We start from the raw sequence: 19,771 nt of genomic DNA, 5'->3' as shown, positions 1-19,771 counted from the left end.
GATTCTGGATGTTGCAGAATGAGAAAACGGTCCATTGATGATGGCTTCCCATATGAGATACCCATTATCCTCCGATCCAATCACGTAGTCTTCAAAGTGATGCGCCCATACTTCATAGTCATGGGTGTATAAGATTGGAATCTTTGTCGTCGAACCGATGCTGCTGGAAATATTAATAGGGTTTGATTGCGTTACGTCCATTATGATCGTAAAAACCTGTTCAAAGATCAGACTTGTAATAAAGCAGATTAGGGCAAAACAATAAATATCAAGATACGTCAATAAAGAGATGACGGCTCAATAAATATTGATAATTGCGGAAAAACCCTAATGGAAATCTTTTTCACAGAAAAGATGTGTATTGATTACACAGCCTCCCGTTCTAATACCAATTGATGCGATTAAACCAACCTTTAATCTACAAAGATCGATTAGATCTTGAACAAGTATGTAAATATAAAACTGTATGAACGCAATAATAAGAACAAGTCAAGATGGAATCAAACGTGTCGAATGATTAAACAAAATCCTCAGAAGAGCTCGATTAAGAACATCAACTGTAGAGGATTGGTAGGTTACAAGAACGATTAAAGAAACCTATTATACTCTAGATGAAATGCTATGTCGTTAATCTCTAAAATCGTTAACCTAATATGCATGCAAGCGTAAACTTATATACAAAACATAAAAGGTTCTCGATTGGACAGGCCCAAACCGGAATACAAAGTGACTAATACTATCGAGCCCAAAAGACGCAATCTTCAAAATAATCTTCGGCCCAACAGGTTGCCTTCACCAAAGCAACTTGATTGGAGAGAAAAATAGAGAGAGAGGTTTTTATGATTTATTAATATGTTATAAGAATAATATATTAAAGGAGAAATCATATTTGTTTAATTAATATTGGTCAATAATTAATTAGGAATTAATTTTGTGATCAAGTGTAATTAATTAAACTAGAGGGGCTGAATTGTAATTATGTGATAGTTACAAAATAAGGTAAGGATTATCCTAAGTATAGGATGGACGAATTTAAGATGATAATGCCTTAGAATTCGACTATGATAAGGATTCAAAGATTATCTTATGGGTTGCTTGGTAAGCAAGCAACTAGATAAGGATAATGACTGAAACCCTATCTGTATACCTATATAAATCCCCCTTGGCTGATGAATTTAGGTAAGACCTTCCCAAGGCTTCTTAGGGACGAATTCAATACCTCCCATCTCTCCTCATATCTTCTCCATTTGCTCTTGGTGTTTGTAAGCCATTAGAGGATTGACACTTGTGACTCTAAGCCTTCCAAAGTCAATTTAAGGAGATTTGGGATTGTTATTGCTACATAACAATCAAGGTAATGTCTTAAACCCATTCTTATGTTAATATGATTACTTGTATGCTAGAATTAGGGTTTATAGTCTTGGATAACTTGCATGTACAATAGAGAAACCTAGATCCAAACATTAGGGTTTGTATAAGCACATAGGATGTTCTTATGACCAAAACCCATCAGTGGTATCAGAGCCTAGACTGGTTTCAATTGTATTGATGCATTACATGTTCAAAAAAATTCGTTTTTTGGTGTTTTGGAGGCTGGACTCGCCGAGTCCATAGCTGAACTCGCCGAGTCCATGCAAACTCGACGAGTCAACTCGTCAGATGGAGGGTATCTCGGGTTTTCTTGTTGTTTTTGCTTATGGATAATTACCTTATCATATTAGATCAATATAAATCCGATTTTATGATATAGTTGACTATATTCTTGATCTAATTGAAGATATTTATAAATTAATAAGATAATTGTTTCCTTATGTGATAATTGATTAATTATTTTGACTAAATTGATAAATTGTTTTGCAAGAAATCATTAAATAAATCAAATATGGATAATTATGTGATTAATTGTTAATTTAGATTATTTGTTATTTGATCCTTGTTGTTATGAAAAGTTTCATATTTTCCCCTTTAGGTTTTATAGTTTAAATTTGAACCCAAAGGTTTTGTAGTTTTGAAATTTAAATAGTTAAAACCCTAATGTTTTGAAAAAGGTTTCAAAACTTGCCCTCAAGTTTTGGAATTTAAAATTTGATTAATAGTTTAATTTTGAAATATTTAAACTCTAAACCATAATGTTTTGAAATATTTCAAAACTTGCCCTCAAGTTTTGGAATTTAAAAGTTGATTAAAAGTTTAATTAGGAATGTTAAATTCTAAAAACCCTAGTAATGTTTTGAAAAAGTTCAATTCACACCCTTATGGTTTTATTAATTAATTAAGGTGTATAATTAAAAGAGGTTTAATAAATCCATAAAAGTTTTGGTTTGCAATTTAATTGAATTAAAAGTATAATTATTAAATTTGACCACCTAGTATTTTAAAAGTGTAAAATACACCCTATACTATATATATAACATTAAAGGTCTAACATTATATATATATATATATATATATATATATATATATATATATATATATATATATATATATGTATGAGTAAAAGTCAGTCTTACCGTTAGTAGGCCTCATTCACGAAGCTGGTCTATAAGGGGTGTTTAAGGAAATTGCCTATAAAATGGCGATTGAATGGGTATCCACTCTTACCCACCGCACTCTTGACTAGTGGAGGGTCGTTAGCCGAACGGGTAGGATAGGACGAAACCTTCCATTATAAGTACAATGAAATACAAAGTAACTAAATGTTTTCAAATTCCCAATCTTAGTTACTTAGGCAAAAGTGAATTGATGCAATTCCATGAAATTACACTTTGTACCCTTGCGAAGACGTTAGTGGAGCGTGTGTGGTTTACCGGCACACTAAATGGTTCTAAGCACATGTAGCAAAGGGTGACTCAATGTTTGTCATAGTTCGGTGGAGTGTGTGCGGTTTACCGGCACATCGAATAGGTGACTGTGACATGTGAGGGCACCATGTAAGTTTGCATGGTTATTCACGCCCGCTTTGTGATCCTCGGCATCCCAGTCACAAACAAGAGGGGCATATCGAGATTTAAACATGCCATTGAAATGTTCAATGAATCTCAAAGGTTCTAGGAGTTTTCATAGATTTAAAACTTAAATTTCTTTTTCGTTTTTCATGGTGGAAATTAGTGAATCGTCATTCACTTACCTTCAAATATTCTGCAACTAGATTACGACATCCCTTTTCTAGGTTGTAGCGTATTGTGTTGGGTCCTAACCTTAGTATCTCATTTGGGTGATTTACTAAGGACTCAATCAATCAACTAACTTGAATACGTTTTCTCCCGTTTGTAGATGTCAAAGTTCGACAATTATGGTCTTCCCAAATCCCGTGGAACAAGCATTCCACATGAAGATGGTATTCCACGATTCGATCGAGGAACAAGAAATCATGCTTTACTTCCTCCACCTCCTCCAATTGTTCTCCCAAACCCACAAGATCGAAGAATTGAAAGGTTCAATATCACTAAATCCCTATTGGAAATGAAACATGAAGATGGTAAATCCGTGTGTGCCCACATTCTAGGAATGAAATCACACATTTATAGGTTGATAATGTTGGGTGTGTCATTCCCGAATGAGTTGGCTCTAAATTGGGTTTTGCAGTCACTTCCTGAATCATATAATGAGTTCAAAAGAAAGTATTATATGATGGATCATGACGACAACCTCATTGACCTAACTTACATGCTCATTGCTGCTGAATCAGAAATGATTTGGCGAAGCAATGGAGCGTATTTGTTAGGAGAGTCAACCGACCATGCTTCCGAGGATGTTCTAAGAGAAGCGACTCGCGTTTGCTGCCAAGAGAAAGGGCGTTGGATAGAAGTCTGCCCCAAGAGCCTGAAAATTCCAAAGATGGGAGAGTCAAAGAGTATGACTGCGCTTCAGGTAAAATCCACTATTTAACTTCGTTAAGTTCCTATTCATTGATTCAAAATACATGATGTGATAAGATTGCATTTGAATGTTTTGTAGGATCGGTGAAAAGAAAGGAAGCTTGGTGAAAGAGCAAGATGAATCTAATCACAAGAAATGGATCTTGATCGCATGGACTTGAAGATTAGATTTTGAGCTTAGATAGTTATGATAGAGTTGTTAGAAATTTTCCGTTTACATAGTTTTAAATGGATTTTGCATTGTAAGGACAAATTTTTCTGCTGCTTTAATAAATAAAATAAATTTTGTTTGACTCATTTATTTATTTCCTTGCAATTAAATCGTTATGAAAATTGATGTTTGCATATTTCTACAACGAATGGATATGATTCTTAGTTATGTTATTTATGGAAATGTCAAGAATTTACCAAATAGGGAGAGTTTCTCATCGCCCGAATTTCAATTGGACAGAAATTTGGAATCACGCAACTTGGTTGCATGATGAATGACAAATTTCATATTTGGAAATTAGACTAATTCATTGACAAAGTGTCAAGTGAAGGACTAGGAGATCGAGTACACAAAGTTGCATGTTGATCAAGTCCACCATAAAAGTAACAAAGATATTCGTCATGATTTACTAAAGGTTTAGTAAATATGATTATACTTATAAGATTAAGTATAATTCGGAATTGATTAAAAAGGTTTAAATAAATAGCAAAACGAATAAGAATCAAGTAGGCAGAAAGATAAAAGTTTCTACATTCTAAGAAGAATGGAGAGTACCTTTTATGCTTTATGATAAGTCTTTATGATTAAGAACCATATCTTAATTGATCCTCTAAGTGAGTCTTAGTACAATTGTATGTCTAAGTAGAGGAATCAAGAATTGAAGAAATGGTTAAATCAAGAAGTCAATCATACTTCGTTCCAAAACAAGTCTTAGAGTTAAGATTGTGACAATGAGTGAAAAGTATTAAGAAGGTTTATAACATTCATCAAATGTGGAAAGTTGTGATGTCTTGGATAAGACAACAACCAACTAGGACCAATTTATGAAATGTTTTGATAAATACTACACTAACTCTCGAATATTTGTTTATCAAGAAATGTTTATTGACAAAAGAATCTTATATGTCAAGGAGTCAGTGAGAGTCTTAATGGTCTTGAAAAATTTCAAGAACAAATCAATTAAACCTTATGAATCATCACTAGCACACGAGTTGAGGTTTACAACCTATCGTATTGACATTATTTTGTTTCTGTGCTGTTTCCAATTGATTTAATTATGCATGAGAGTTCTATGAGTTCTCATTTTGAACGCATAAAAGGCAAAGCACCTTAATCGATGAAAGGTACATTGATAGGAAAGGGTGAGCTGCTTAACTACTTGGAAGACGTGGTGGGCAGCTGTGCTACCATAAGGCAAGAAATCAAGATTAAGAAAGTTCGGTCCATATGAGTTTGAATTTGTCGTAAAATTTGGTTTTGACAAATTCACATGGATAGGAACAAATACACCGTTTAAATCTAAGTGTCATAAGATTTCCTTCTTCATGAAAATGATTGTGTGGAAATGCTTTCACTAAGAAAGGTTTTAAGAAGATAGTGATTGTAAAATTGCATTCTCGAATTCGATTATGGTTACGGTATCCCTTTCCATGATTTGAATTGTGAGGTTTGACAATTAGTCTTAAGTGTTTAGAAACACATATGAACTATCTAAGGCAAAGGTGTATAAGTTTGAGAAGCCTTGATAAAAGATTATCAAAGCATTAAGTATTAGAAACATGGACTTAAGAAATTCAATAGGTATTGTTTTTCTGAAAGTTAAGATGTTTAAGAATACATTTCAAAGCTAGTGGGAGCATAAGTTTTATATTTATAATAATCATCATGATAGTGGGAGCATAATGCTATGATTGTATGATTATTAAGGAAAGTTTTGCAAGTTGGCAATATTAATTATAGAAAACAAGAGTTATACCTTGCAAAGTCGTAAGGGTTGTAAAGTTGTTTTGCTATAATTAAGGGAGAGAATATTGTGCTTCATTTCAAATCTAAAGGCTTAGGTTAAGAAATGTTGATAAATTTAGTCAAAGGTACATAGTGTGTTCTTAAAATTTCAATTATGATTACGACATTCCTTTTCACAATTCGAATTTTGAGAACATAGCAAATAAAACATTATGCGTCGTGTCCCATACGCTTCGGGTATAGGATCGATTGCAAGTGCTTTAATATCTGACCATTCTAAAATTTTCCAAATGTCTAGCACATTTAGAGGAAACAGGGACTAGAATTGGTTTTGACTAAAATAATTAAACAACTGTCAAAGGACAATCCAAAGTTCGACGAGGATTGGTTGCTTATGAGTAGTTGGAAGCATGGTATTGAATGGACCATATCGACGTTATTATGAATAGAAAAGATTCTATTAAGAATGAGTTGTCATATGGAAAATATGGAAGCGTGTCCATATTAGGAATTGAATATTGAAAATCTATGTCTAGATTAGAAACTTTTATGCAAAAGGATGTTCAAAGAATGTACTTTGAGTGAGAGACATCATATCTAAGGAATTGTCTTGTAACAATATCCGATAGAGGACTTTGTAATATCATTGGCAATAGTCTTTGTGACTTTGGTGCAATGATATTACGAAAGGATTGTTGCATAGAATGTTAGAATCTAGCATATTCTATAAGTAGCAAGAATTTGATATTCTTTCACTTATGGAAAAGGATTTGGAGTTGTGAAATGAGAATGATTGGAAATGTGTTCAATTTGATCTATTTCAAAAGGTAAGAACAATAAGTAAACATTGTGTGCATGATAAGAGCATGGGATAAGTGTAATAATTCAAGTAAGAAGTTGATTACCCGAAACGACAAATAATGAGTTATCGATATGGTGATAAATAAAAGGAGTTTTATTTATACTCAAAGGTTTAAGGCCACATGGGATTAGTATTATTCTTGTGTTTCACTTTGCATGTTTTGACTTCCTGAATAATGTAATTGGTTTAGAGCAGTCAAATTATTCGAACGGGCCAAAGTCGTTCATATGTTGGAAGTAGATATGAATGAAGACTGTCGTGAATTGGTGTGTGGATTGTCTAAAAGAGTATTAGACATAAGAAAATGTTTGTTGCAACGTTCATGAGTGCTTATGAATATGAATTTGAGCATTGGATTAAACCCACGCTCACTTGGATCGCTCCATGAATTGTATTACGAGTGATTGGTGAGACGATAACATCTTATATTCTTAAAACCGAGATGTGTGAGTTGTATCTTGCAAATCGGTTGCACATTGATAATATGTAAACGCACTAGTAACTTGGTGTTATAAAACATATTGTTGTGTGTGATTCGGTAAGTAAGTGCAAGAGAGCATTGTATGAAAGTTTATCCGTTCCTTTTATCCAAAGTAGGATAAAAGCGATATCTTTGGGCCCCTCGATGATTTAGTGATGACAAACGTAAAGGCTCGGCCGGGCTAGGGCTAATTTGATTTGTTCAATTAGTCAGTCATCATAAATCGAAAATCGAGATATAGTACAAAGAGAATGATTAGAAATCATATCTCAGACGATATCTAGAATGGAGGAATATATGATCCCTTATCTAAGGCACGCGTATCTGTTAGGATCAGAGTTGACAGCGGCTTTGGAAAGCTATGATTGCAGATCAGGATCTAAAGTCATAAGCAGAATAGTTATTAGACTTATCCAAGTGGGAGACTGTTGGATTAGTGTAGTCCGTAACTATTTTGGTATGTACTTGACCCGATGGTGCATGGTCCTTTTGGGTTGCCTTCACCAAAGCAACTTGATTGTTGAGATAAATAGAGAGAGAGGTTGTTATGATTTATTAATATGTGATAAGAATAATATATTAAAGGAGAAATCATATTTGTTTAATTAATATTGGTCAATAATTAATTAGGAATTAATTTTGTGATCAAGTGTAATTAATTAAACTAAAGGGGCTGAATTGTAATTATGTGAGAGTTACAAAATAAGGTAAGGATTATCCTAAGTATAGGATGGACGAATTTAAGGTGATAATGCCTTAGAATTCGACTATGATAAGGATTCAAGGATTATCTTATGGGTTGCTTGGTAAGCAAGCAACTAGATAAGGATAATGACTGAAACCCTATATGTATACCTATATAAACCCCCCTTGGCTGATGAATTCAGGTAAGACCTTCCCAAGGCTTCTTAGGGACGAATTCAATACCTCCCATCTCTCCTCATATCTTCTCCATTTGCTCTTGGTGTTTGTAAGCCATTAGAGGATTGACACTTGTGACTCTAAGCCTTCCAAAGTCAATTCCAGGAGATTTGGGATTGTTATTGCTACATAAGAATCAAGGTAATGTCTTAAACCCATTCTTATGTTAATATGATTACTTGTATGCTAGAATTAGGGTTTATAGTCTTGGATAACTTGCATGTACAATAGAGAAACCTAGATCCAAACATTAGGGTTTGTATAAGCACATATGATGTTCTTATGACCAAAACCTATCATATAGATCTATACCCAATTACCTCGCACTCCCTCCATGAGACTCTGGTTATAACTACATGACTTATGGTGTACGCTAGGTAGGTATGGTGAAGGAAAGTCTTACAAGTGCCTTAACATGTTTACACGAAATTTTCTGTTGTAGAAATTTTGGTTTGTCTACCGTTTTAGTTAAATTATATATATATATATATATATATATATATATATATATATATATATATATATATATCACTTTTTATAAATAGTCATTAATGGACTTTTCTAATTGTCATATACGTTGGGTAAATAGCATAATCCTCTAAGTATTCAAACAATTAAAATGTGACAACATATTACAACTATTTTACTAGTAATAATTTGTTTTTAGTAAAACAACCAACTTTTATAGTTTGGTTAACACACCAAAATTTAGTTACACAAAATATACCATTTTAGTGTGACTCTAGCATGTCACGATTTTTAGAAAATGATTATAGAAAGCTTAAAATTTAATATATTCCATTATTTGTGTAAGTGTAAATGTTAAAATTTCTTAAGACCAAAAGGTAACCATTTTGGAGTGTAACCCGTACTTTCACCATTTTTAAGTGAACAAACATATCCACAAAACTTGTATAGCATAAAATGTCAATAACATATACTTTATAATTTTAAACATATATTAAGAACCTTTTAGTTGTGAACTTGTTTCATCTTCAACACATACCCCTGATACATGAAACTTTCCAAATGATAGATTTACTCTAGCCTCATGAGGTTAGTAAATCTCGAGTTTATCGGGTGTTAGCATGGAGCATTCAACATTTCAAACACAGATAGTTACATAATCACAGAAGTGCATGCAAATATCCAAAAATTTAAACAACACTTGACTTGTATCCCCCCCCCCCCCCCCCCAAAGGATGAAAAACATGAAAATAGTGGGGTATGAAGCTCACCTTGAGGATTTTTAAGATGTAGAAGAAGAAGAAGAAACTTTGAGCCTAGCTTGTGTTCTTGGTGACATTCTCGAAAGGGTGGTGTGTCTAAGAGATTTAACACATAACAAAGGGTGTAAAAAAGAGTTTTAGCTTGAAAGATGTAAAGATACCTGAGGTTAACAACAGCTGTAACACCCTCAATCCCAGGTATTAACTTTTACAACTTTATTTTCATATTGGAAGGTCTACTCGACAAGTTGATGCCCTGACTCGTCGAGTAGGAACTTTTGGGGCCACATGTTTTATATGGACAACTCACCGATTCGGGGATATGACTCGACGAGTTGGAGTTGGTGGATGAAACCCTAATTTCCAGGGTTTTACACCCTATCTAAAGGGTCATTAGCCTCCCTTACAGCCCATGTGAGTCCAAAAACCCTAAATCGCCGTTTTTCCCTCTCTTTGTGTGATATTAAGCTTTGTGGTGGATTGTGGAAGGAAGATCTTGAAGTACTCAAGCTTGGACCAAGAAGAAGGAAGTAGATCCGGGTTCTTCTTCATCTTAGCATCGTTTTTGAGGTAACAAGTTGTTCCCTTGACCTTCTTCTATCAAGATCTATGCATGTATGTGATTAGGGCCACTTTGGCCATGTTAACATGTTATTGTGGGTATTAGCCATGATCTGAAGTTGCAACTTCAGATCTAGGTTTATCTTGGCCTGTATGATCATAAAGTTCCAGCCTTTAGTGAAGTAATACCCTCTTCATCCCTTAGAACCATTATTTTGCATGATTTGGGCCATTTTCACCTTGCATGTACGTAAATTTTGGAACTTTACGTAAGAAGTATGCCTTAGGAGCTTAGATTTACATTATGGAGATTTAGAGTGGCTTAAAGTCATCTAGATAGGGAAAGGACTGAAGGGACTCGGTGAGTCTAATGAAGATTTTTATGCAAGGACTTCTGCATGGACTCGACGAGTCAATAGGGTGACTCGGTGAGTCAGCTAGGGTTTCCTCGACATTTGGGCATGCATGAACTCGTCGAGTTTTAGGGGAACTCAATGAGTCAAATGGGGATTTCATGACTTCTTGAGTTCAGGAAGGACTCAACGAGTAGGTGAACTACACTCGACGATTCGGGTCAACATGGCCTGTTGACCTTGACCTTTGACTTGGACTATGACCAAGGGTTGACTAGTTGACTTTTGGGGTATTATGGTAAATTGGAATTTATGGAAAGAGCCTTATGGTAATTATAGGTGTTGGAGTTCGTGGCCGTGGTTCGAGAGTGTGATTTATCACTTCGATTCGACAGTTGAGAGGTGAGTTATCCTCACTATATTAAGGGGTCTAAGGCACTAAGGCCGGCCCATTGGATTTGATATCCCAGTTGTTTGATGATGTGTTGAGTATGAGATAGTTATTCGTGCTAGTTTGCCATGCAAGTTACGTAGATCTATTGGAATACATGTGTTACCATTTGATTATTTATATGCGCAATTAGGTGTACATTTGGACATGTTTGTATAGGTAGGGTTGAGGTCGCACTGCCTCATGCAATGTCCAGTAAACCTTGGATTATGCCAGATATGAGCTGAGGGATGGAAAGGCATACTAGACTCATACTGAGGACTCATTAGCATGCAAAATATGAGCTGAGGACCAAGTGGTATGCCAGGCTCATACTAAGGGTAGATCAATTATGTTTCAGTCTTAGGACTACAATGAGTAAGCCAATCATAAGTTGTGGGCTCGGAAGCAAACCAGAATTATGTTGTGGGCTCGGAGGCAGGCCAAATGTGAGTTGTGGACCCGAAGGCCAAGCCAGACTCACACTGTGGGCCAAGGGGTAATCCAGTCTGTAGAGTTGTGGACCCATTACATGTTGTTATTATGTGTATTGTTTTTATGTATCAGTATTTTGGGGAACTCACTAAGCTTTGGACTTACAATTTCAGTTCATGTTTCAGGTACATCAGATGATTGCGGAAAGGAAAAGGTGTGATCGTACAACTCCTCTTGTTTATGATTTGTGTCTGGGATACCCTAATAAAATACTATTTTGAAAACAAGTTTTGTAATAATTAATGGTTTTGAAATTTTCAAATTCAGATTGATTTTTTTATGGTTGTTACAAGAACACTTACCAAATTTATGAGCTCTTGGAGAACACCCTCACACACATGAAATTTTTTGGGAGAGAAAGGTGAGATGTTCTTGAGAGTGGAATGGAGTGAAAATGAATGTTGGTGACGGTATGGGGGAGGGGTTCGACCGATCTTAAGAGAGGGAGAGGGAAAGGAAGGTTGACTGTTTGATAAGTTGATAGGAGGTGCATGGAATTATGGAGGGCAAATGTGTTGTTGCATGGAGGACAATTGTAAGGTGTCAAGTCTTTTTATCCAATCCTTTTTTTCAACCAACCCAAACCGAACCCTAGGGTTTACGGCCTAAAAATGTGGCCAAAAGAAATGGTCTCGATTTTTGACTTGGCTCAAAAGAGTTTTCGATCCAATTGGAGAGCCTAATAGAGGTTTTCAGTACAAATAAGGTCCAAGTATGGGTTTCCGGCCCAATATAAAGTCCAATAGAAATTTTTGGCCCATTAAGGCCCAAAGAGAGGTTGTCGGCCCAATATAAAGTCCAATAGAAGTTTTTGGCCCACTAAGGACCAAAGAGAGGTTTTTGGCCCAATAAGACTAAGTGAAGAAGTTATCAGCCCAATAGGGCCCAATAAAGAAGTCTTGGTCTAATAAGGGTTTTGGGCCGAGAATTCTTGGGTTGTGGCCCAAAATTGATTGGACTTGGCTTATTGGATCGAGTTTTGGACTTGTATGAGGTTGTTTCAGCTTGAATCACAATGTATGAACATAGGAACTTATACAATGATCAACATCTTAACCCTAACTTTCCAGTTGTGACATCATTCCCCTGTTAGAGGGAATTTTGTTGGAAATTTGTTCTGGAGTAGCCTTCAAGAACTAAGGAAAAGATGGGGGTACTTTTGCATCATCTGATCTTCTCATTCCCATGTGAATTCTTGTCCTCGCTTGGTGCTCCATCTGACCTTCACAATGGGAATGCGACTTTCCTTTGTTCTTTTTACTTCTCTATCCATGATTTCAACTGGCTCCTCAACGAAATGGATATTTTCATTCACTTCAATTTTTTCAAGCGGGACAATGAGGGTCTCGTCAGATAAGCATTTATTTAGGTTTGACACATGAAAGACGGGGTGTACATTGATGAGCTCTTGTGGTAACTGCAGCTTGTAAGCCACCAGACTAATCCTGGTAAGGATTTCGAATGGTCTAATGTATCTTCGATTTAATTTTCCCCGCCTTCCAAAGCATATCACCCCTTTCCATGGAGAGACCTTAAGCAGTACACGATCACCGACTTGGAATTCTAGGGGTTTCCGTCACTTGTCAGTGCAGCTCTTCTGCCAGTCTCGAGATGCCTAGATTCATTCCCTAATCTAAACGATCTTCTCAGTTGTTTCTCGGATAATCTCAGGCCCAGTGAGAGTGTTGTTTCGAACCTGTCCTTTTTCCAATTTTATGTCTCCTACCTCCACCTAATAGAGAGGCGATTGGCATTTTCGTCCATAAAGGGCCTCAAAGGGAGTGACCTTGATGCTTGTGTGATAGGTATTGTTGTAGGAGAATTCAATTAGGGGAAAATAGGTATCCCATGCTTTTCTAAAGTCTATCACACAGGCCCGAAGCATAACCTACTATCTCTATCCGAGATAATAGATATTGGCACTTCATGTAATCTCACAACCTCATTTATGTATATCCGGGTCAGCCTTTCCATTTTATATGTTTCCTTTATCGGTAGGAAAGGGGAGGATTTGGTCAATCGATCGAAAATCACCCAAATGGCATCCAATCTGTCTTCTGTTTTGGGTAATTTGGTAATGAAATCCATCGTTATCCTCTCCCATTTATAATCGAGGGTTTTGGGTTGTTGCAATAGAAATGGGGGATTTTGATACTCTACCTTTACGTTAGTGCAAGTCAGGCACTTGCTCACATAGGTAGCAATTTCAACTTTCATATTCGGCCACCAATATTTCTATTTGAGGTCTAAATACATTTTGTCGGAACCCGGATGGACAGATTACCTTGTCTTGTGTGCTTCATGCATGACACATCTTTGAACCCTCCAAATTTTAAGGTCCAGATCCGGTACATGAGATAGTATGCTCCTTCCTATTTGCTTGTAAGATTCTTGTCCATCCCATGTAAGGCGTCGTTTGCGATGTTCTTCGGCTTCAAGGCTTCTAGTTGGGACTCTTTGATTTCCAAAGACAAGTGGGAATGGATGGTCATCGTTAGTGTTCTCACCCGGCAGATCGAGTATTCTTTTCTTCTTAGGGTATTGGCCACCACATTGGCTTTCCCCGAATGATACCTGATCTCACATTCATAGCCGTTCAACTGCTCTACCCATCATCTTTGGCTCATGTTTAGTTTTGTTTGGTTCAGAATGTGTTGGAGGCTTTTATGGTTTATGAAAATGGTGCACTTCATACCGTAGATTAGTGCCTCCAGATATTTAGTGCGAAGACCACAGCTCCCAGCTCCAGATCGTGAGTGGTATAAATTACTCTGGATGCATAAGCTACAGCTTTCCCGCACTGCATAACTACACAACCTAACCCTTGATTTGAAGCGTCTCAATACACCATGAAATCTTCGGTTCCCTCTGGCAGAGACAATACCAGAGCATTATAGCGAGCTTGTTTTAGAGTTTGAAAGGCAGCATCTTGTTTCATATCCCAGGTGAAGGGTAAACCCTTCTAGGTTAGAGCGGTGAGTGGCTTGGCAATCTTGGAGAAATTCTGAATGAACCTCTTGTAAAAACCAGGATGGCCCAAGAATTTCCTGATCTCCATCGGAGTTCTCAGGGTTGCCCATCCCTCAATTGCTTTGATCTTGGATAGGTCCACATGTATTCCCTCTTCACTGACCACGTGTCCCAGAAAGTCTACTTTTCGGATCTAGAATTCGCACTTGGAAATTTTCGCATATAACTTTTCCGCCCTTAGAGTCTCCAAAACCTGCCGTAGATGTTGGATGTGTTCCTCCTTGCTTCGAGAATAAACCAGTATGTCGTCGATAAAGACTACCACAAAGTTGTCATGGAACGGTTGGCACACTCAGTTCATCAGGTCCATAAATGCCATCGGTGCATTTTTCAGACCAAATGACATTACCACGAATTCATAGTGCTCGTAACGAGTTCGAAAGGAAGTTTTGGAGACATCTTCTTCTCGTTCTCGCAGTTAATGATATCCAGACCTCAAATCTATTTTTGAGAAGTAACTGGATCCTTGTAATTGGTCAAATAAATCGTCAATACTTGGAAGAGGGTATCGCTTTTTGATGGTGAACCTGTTGAGCTCATGGTAATCGATACACATGCGAAAGGAACCATCTTTCCTTTTGACAAACAAAACTGGAGCTCCCAAAGGAGAGAAGCTTGATCTTATGAACCCTTTCTCTAATAATTCGCTCAATTGGATGGAGAGCTCTTGCATTTCTGCATGACTAATCCATACAGTGATTTGGCAATTGGCGTGAATCCGGGTATTGGGTCAATCCGAAATTCTACCTGTCGTTTAGGGGGTATTCCCGGGAGGTCTTCAGGAAATACATCTGGGAAATCACATACCTTCGAAATATCCTTGATCTTCTTCTCTTCTTTCTTTTTATCTACCACGTGGGCTAAAAAGGCTTGGTTCTTTTTATGCAAGCAGTTTTGTGCCTTGATGCACGAGATGCGATGAAGGTTTGCACCGGGTTTATCACCGTAGAAAATTAGGGTTTATTGTTGGGTAGGTGAAGGCGAATGACCTTCTCGCAACACATAATATCGACATAGTGTTATTTAATGTTAACGTGCACCCTAGAAATACGTCGTTGGTTGTTTCAGTTTTCCCATTAGCCATTTCCACCATGAAGGTTTCGGTCAACTTTTGGGGACTTTGATTTAGTAAGTGTTTAAATTTATGGCTCACAAAACTTTGTTCTGCCCCACAATCAAATAAGATGCATGCATAGATGTTATTAAGGAGGAACGTACCTGTGACTACCACTGGATCCTGCACAGCCTACCTTTGTCCCATTTCTAGGAATCTGCATGATCCCCCTGCACCCCGATTGTTGGCATTGGGACAATTTCATTTGTAATTGCCAGTCTCCCCGCACCCGTAACATGCTTGATTGGCCCCAATGTTGGTGGGTTGGTTGTTTTGTTGAGGCTGTGCTTTGCAATACCGGGTGGTGTGCCATCTTCGATTATAGCTGGTTCATTGCAGGTCTCAACATGTGCCATTATGGTGGAAATTATACTTATCGCATTTTGGGAGAGAACTTGCATATGGCTTTGCAGGTGTTGGTGCAGCTGTTGTTGTGGTGGCAGGAGTGTTAGCAGCATGGGCCACTACAATTTGTTTTTTTTTTCCAGACTCTTGGGATTGTTTCCCCTTCCTCTTCTTTCCCCAAATTTTCTTTTTAGCATCCTTCTTTGATTCAGTGACAGAAGCCTTTGTCTCTTTTCCATCTCCATGGTCGTACAACTATTGCGCGAGGCACTTGGCACTGCCAAATGTTTTTGGATTCGTGGCTATCATGTTTCCCTGAATCAGGGGAGTTAGTCCCCAGATAAATTGTTCGACTTTATTGCTCTCAGAGGTGATCATCCCTGGGCACAAGAACGCCAGATCACTGAACCTGGAAATTGTAAGTTTCGATATCAGAATCCTTTACAGTTAGATTCCATAGTTCTTGCTCAAGCTTCTGTACTTCACCCCGAGGTCAATATTCATCAAACATCAGGGTTTTGAGGTCTTCCTATACCATGGCATTGAATACCAGTAGAGTTAGAGCCTTGACATGGCCGTTCAACCATGAGAAGGCCCTATCGGAAAAGGTACAAATTGCAAACTTTACTTTACTTCCTTCTGAACAGCCACAGATTTCGTAGACAGATTTGATCTTCTCGAACCATCAAGTGAGAGCTATCACCCCTCCACTCACGTTAAATGGCTTTGTTTTTGCATTGGTGAAATCTTTATATGTGTAGGTTTTCCGGTGTCCCTGATTATCGCTGTGATTGAAACTCCCCGCTCCATTTCCATTTCCTCCTCCATTTGCGCTGTTATGTTGATGTGCACTAGTGCTACAGTAACTACAGCTAAGACTACTACCTAGAAAGCAGCATAATCCATTTATGATGGAGATGGCGGTGGTGGTGGTGCTATTGTGTTGTTTTGAGGTTGTACTTTCGGGGCATCCCCTGCTATAAAGTAGGAATGACGATACGTTTATGGAAATTAAAAGATATTAACATACATTGGTTAGAAGTTGTATTTGTTCACAAATTTATACAAAAGTGACTTAAATATGATGTTCCAAAATGTAGCGAATATACAAAATCCCTGGTCCGAGTACCTACTTACTGAGTCCCTGAGAATACAAGTTGTTTTGAAAAGCATCAACTAAAAAGTTAGTGAGTTCATAGGCGTGTTTGTATGAAAAAGCTTTATACATCATTATTTGTAATAACTTGTAAAACTCCAGAAAATCCAATATTTTCTGTGAAAAATGGTTTGTGAATCTCGTTCTAAAACTGTGAATAATTGCATGCATGTCTTTTGTTTTTTGTTGTTTGGAATTGTGAAAAATGCGTTCCCAAAAAATCCAATATTTTCTGTTGTATGAAAACTGGCAGTCTTAAAACCTTATGACTGGAGTGGTGTTAAATCCAATATTTTCTGTTGTATGAAAACTTGTAGTCTTAAAACCCTATGACTGGAGTGGTGGTAAATAAGTATTCAAACTGTTAAACTATGACCACATATTACGACTATTTTACTAGTAATAAGTTGTTATTAGTAAAACACCCATGTTTTGTAGTCTGGTTAACACACCAAAATTTAGTCACACAAAATATACCATTTTGGTGTGACTCCAGCATGTCACGATTGTTACAAAATGATTATAGAAATCTTAAAATTTAATATATTCCGTTATTGGTGTAAGTGTAAATGTTTAGATTTCTTAAGACCAAAAGTTAACCATTTTGGAGTGTAACCCATATTTTCACCATTTTTAAGTGAACAAACATATCCAAAAAAACTTTTATAGCACAAAATTTCAATAACATAAAACTTTCCATTATACATAGAGCATGTAGATCCACATCATTAATAGAAGGTTTAGGCTCGCGGAAGCTATGACTAGCTATGATTAACCCTCTATGCGGATCCTGCACCCATGTCCTTTCTATACTAACATAGACGCGATTCAAGAACTTGTCAATATATACGCTGTATGTACAGTATGCCCTCGTGCGTATGTTGTTACCTGTGGAAAACATTCTTTCTATGCTCTTACTAGTTTGTATGTTGTTACTTGTGGAAAACATGGTTTGTATGCTGTTACTTGTAAAATACATTGGCTTTTTATTTTCTTTTAAGGTACGTGCTATATAAGGGAAGCTCTGACTTTCTCTTCATCATAGAAAGGAAATCCTCATATTTATTTATATGCATAGTATTTTCATACTCTCCGCATACAAGACGAGTATAGGCATCGTAAGAGTTTAAAATAATCTGGATCTTATCATCCCATATTTTCCTCTTAGAAGAAGAAAGGCGTATGTCTTCTAGGATATTTTCTTCCAAATAATACAATAATGAATCTCTTGGGATTACATGATCCATAAGATAATCTGAGATTTCTCTATCTATATTATCATAAATATGTTTCATGATATTTGAATAAATGAACTCGTTTATGATTCTTAGAGGATGCCCCAGACTAATAATTGCATTATTATAAATACCAACAATTTTTTTGCTATGATACGTGGAACTTATAAAGTTGTTGTGAACAGTATAGATAGGCGCTTTATAATAAAGCATCTGTTCTACCACTTTCATAGAAATATGTGCATCCTTCTGATGGATGAAGTTGACGAAGGATGACCTCTCTGTCTTCCTGCGATCTCGTGTATCAGTAGCTACTCTCAGAGTTACATGACATCTTTTCTTATGCAATTTATCATAAACCCAGATATCGATTGGCTCCATCTTCATATAGTCCTGGATTGTTAGAATGTTCTCTACCTCATACAGTACTGGGTGATCACTAGCTGAGGCAACCCAACCTATACTACGGATAAAACATTCCATGTTATGAAACCTATCTTTCCAGAACTCAAAGCACAATTTTGCAATCTGAAAGAACTCCTTCGGTGTCAGGAATCTAGAGAGACTCTCCTTTGTATCGTGAGCTGTGCTCATAACCGTCTTCCCATAGATTATAGGCATAAAGATCGATTTCACTATCTTTCTATCGAGTACCTCGATAAGGGTTTCGGAGAGATTTCTATCTTCTAGTTTTTGAACTATATAAATTTGCAGTTCATTTAGGATAGATATATAAATATCTTCTATTTCACCTTTAGGAGATTGAATTAGATTCGTCTTCATTTAGGATCTCTTACACCAGTTTGTTAGTTAAGAACCTTTTTAGTTGTGAACCTATTTCATCTTCAACACATACCCATGATACATGAAACTTTCCAAAGGATAGATTTAGTCTAGCCTCATGAGGCTAGTAAATCTTGAGTTTATGGGGTGCTAGCATGGAGCATTCAACATTTCAAACAAAAATAGTTACATAATCACACAAGTGCATGCAAATATCCGAAGATTTAAACAAAACATTACTTGAATTCCCCCCCCCCCCCCCCCCAAAGGATGAAAAACATGAAAATAGTGGGGTATGAATCTCACCTTGAGGATTTTCGAGACGTATAAGAAGAAGAAGAAGAAGAAGAAGAAACTTCAAGCCTGGCTTGTGTTCTTGGTGAGATTCTCGAAAGGGTGATGTTTATAAGAGTTTTAACACACAACAAAGGGTGTAAACAAGAGTTTTACCTTGAAATATGGAAGGATACTTGAGGTTAACAAGAATAGTTACCAAATTTATGAGCTCTTGGAGAAGATTCCATGGAGAACACCGTGACACTCCGAAATTTCTATCTTGTAAAGCCAGTTAAATCAATCTAATGTCAGACTTGTTTTTGCTATCTTTTAGACTTGTTAACGGTCTATTCGACTGTTATATGCCTAGTACATTTAAGGATTGTGTGACAACCCAAAATTTTCCGTTAGTCTTAACGTCGAAATTAATTACGTCAAAAATTTGCCAAATTTATCCCGAAAATATTTTTGACTGGATTTAAACCCTTTGGAATATTTTAAATAATATTCGTCTAGAAAAACAAAATTAAGGCGGTATAATTTTAAAATTTGTCGTGATTAATAATTGTTGTGAAAAGCCTCGTTCGCGGTTGGTGTCAGGTGAACCCCAGCCAGGCCATTAACTCCACCCTATATAAGGGTTGAGTGGGTTTCACTCCCACCTT

This window comes from Lactuca saligna, chromosome 7 (assembly GCF_052625555.1).
Source record: "Lactuca saligna cultivar CGN05327 chromosome 7, ASM5262555v1, whole genome shotgun sequence".
Classification (NCBI taxonomy): domain Eukaryota; kingdom Viridiplantae; phylum Streptophyta; class Magnoliopsida; order Asterales; family Asteraceae; genus Lactuca; species Lactuca saligna.
This window is presented reverse-complemented; position numbering follows the sequence as displayed.